The sequence below is a fragment of the Callorhinchus milii genome, unplaced genomic scaffold (genome assembly GCF_018977255.1).
Source record: "Callorhinchus milii isolate IMCB2004 unplaced genomic scaffold, IMCB_Cmil_1.0 Scaffold9, whole genome shotgun sequence".
Lineage (NCBI taxonomy): Eukaryota > Metazoa > Chordata > Chondrichthyes > Chimaeriformes > Callorhinchidae > Callorhinchus > Callorhinchus milii.
In genome coordinates this window covers 17,567,204-17,569,836 of record NW_024704750.1, presented here as the reverse complement: position 1 = coordinate 17,569,836, position 2,633 = coordinate 17,567,204, and positions in this window count along the sequence as shown.

The following is a 2,633-nucleotide window of genomic DNA, read 5'->3' as shown; positions in this document are numbered from 1 at the left end:
CTCACTCTCACTCACTCCAGACACACAAAAAAAATACCATCGGAAAACCAGACTGCTGTTGTCCGACAGCAAATCCTACTATTAATACTACTACTACTACTCGACCTTGGTTTGGTCAGGGTGAGGTGAGGGAGGGAAGCAAAAAAAAACAGCAACCCAAAGCTTTTAGAACATGCGAGTTTCCCCAGCAACCAAATTATCTCTCTCTCTCTGCACTGTAGTGCACTCTGCTGAAGACCTTTCTTTTCGACCTCGCCTTTGGTCACCTTCCCCCCCCCCCACTCCCCTCCCCCCGGCTCGGTCCCGGGATCCTAAACTGTAAAGCGCTCTGAGACGCCGTCAGGTGTGGAGGGCGCTATATAAATCCAAGTTGTTGTTGTAGCAGTAAGTAGAGAGAAAAAAACAACTAACAGCTCCAATCGTAATACCCCTCCCCTTCACTTACACTCTCTCTCTGCCTCTGTCTCTCTCTCTGCGTGTCTCTAACACTGCGAGAGTCAAACGATTTTCAATCAAATTAACCTACTCCCCCACCCCACCCCCCTCCACCCCCTTTTTTTTATTTATGTAAGATGCGCGTCTTTGGTTTGTTTATTTTCTGAATGGATGGATCTCTCTCTCTCTCTCTCTCTCTGACTGACTGACACATCTGCCAATCTATCCAATTGCCAGGTTCGGAGCTCCAGAACAAATACATCAAAGAAAATCATCAGTTTACCCCTCGTTTTATTATTGTTCCTAACAAGAGGGGATTTGTTATTCTCTCTCTCTCGTTCCCTCTGTCTGCAGGCTCGCTTCCTTTTAATATTTTTTTTGGGTGGGAAGGGGGTGGGGGGGATTTTTTTTTGCATGTGTATATATGTGTGTGTATATATATATACACACACACACACACAGACGCACCACACACACCACAGACACACCAGGGGGGGGAAAAATGGTAAGGCTTTAAAGGAACTCACCCTCCAATGTGGTTTGCCTGGTCAGTGGGGTTTCTTCGACATCACATCAGGGCTGCATGAACCCAGAAAAAAAAAGGGGGGGTGTGTGGAGGGGGGGAAACAAGAGTCAAAAAACACAAGGAAAGGAAGAAAAAAAGCTCGATATGCTATAGGGTCAAACTGCAGCTCTCGTTCGTGTACACAACACCCCCCCCCCAACACACACACACACCACCCCCCCACCCCCCCCCCCCCAACACACACACACACCACCCCCCCCCCCCACCCACACACACACACACACAAACACCAACGTTTAAAAAAAAAGTCTTTTCGCATAAAACCAAAGTCAGCCCTGCAATAATTGCTAAGGATTTTTCTTCAATAAGTCTGTCCGGTGGTTATGATTTGATGCAATTTTTTTTAATGAAATGTATTTTTTTTAACACACATATTTATATTTATACCTTTATCTTAAAAAAACGTAACTGTATATTACTGTCGTGTTAAAATCAATTCCTCACACTCGGCATTTGCACCGCTTGCCGTCCAGCTGATAATATAGAGGTGTATGTGTGTGCATATCTATATATATTATATATTACAAGATAGATGTTTTTTTGCTATCAATAAGGTATTAAAGAGAGAGAGACGCAGATCAATGGAGAGCTCCGAGGAGGCGGCTGTCAGGTGGGAATCCATGAGAGCCCGCAAACAGCCGGCGCTGATTGGCTGCCCCCGCGGTGATGGACAGCCCGGCCGGGTCGGTGATTGGTTAGCGGGGGCGGGGACCCGGGAGCAGCTGGAGCTCAGAGACACAGTCGCAAAACAAGTGCTGCTTTTGCACGGGAGAGGCACAGACACACACACAGACAGACAGACACAAACAAGACACACACACAGACAGACAGACACAGACAAGACACACACAGACACACACACAGACAGACACACAGAGACAGACACGCACAGAGACACACACACAGACAGACAGACAGACACACACACAGAGACACACACAGACACACAGACAGACACCACACAGACAGACAGACATAGACACACACAGACAGACAGACATAGACACACACAGACAGACAGAAACATAGACACATAGAAACATAGACAGACAGACAGTAGAGGATTTGTGAACCAACCAACAGAACCTTAAGGCAGGTTTCCACACACCTCTGTTTAATAATAATCCCTCCAAAACCAAAAACAATAATAAATTGGTCATTTTCAATCTACGACTGTTTGTGGGACATTGCTGTGCGCAATTGGCTGCCGCGTTCGCCCACAAATATACAGTCAATTCACTTTACAGTGTGTTCTGTGAAGTGCTTTGGGACGTCCTCCCAACGTGAAAAGCGCTATATCAAATGCAAGGATTATTATTATTATTATTATTACCTAACGGTAAGCAGGAGCCCGATTGTTCATCGGCGGATCGTTTTCCGGGAGTAATTATCACCCCCTTCCCCAAATAATAATAATAATAATTTGGTCACTCAATCCACCACTGTGGGATACCGCAATTGGTTCCCACGTCTGGCTCGCAAAATATACAGTCAATTCACTTCACAGTATATTCTGTGGAGTCTCGAAGACAACCGCAATAACTTGCGTCTCAGAGCGTTTTGTCAGGAGCGTTTCGCCCGAAAAACGTACAGTCAATTCACTTCACAGTAT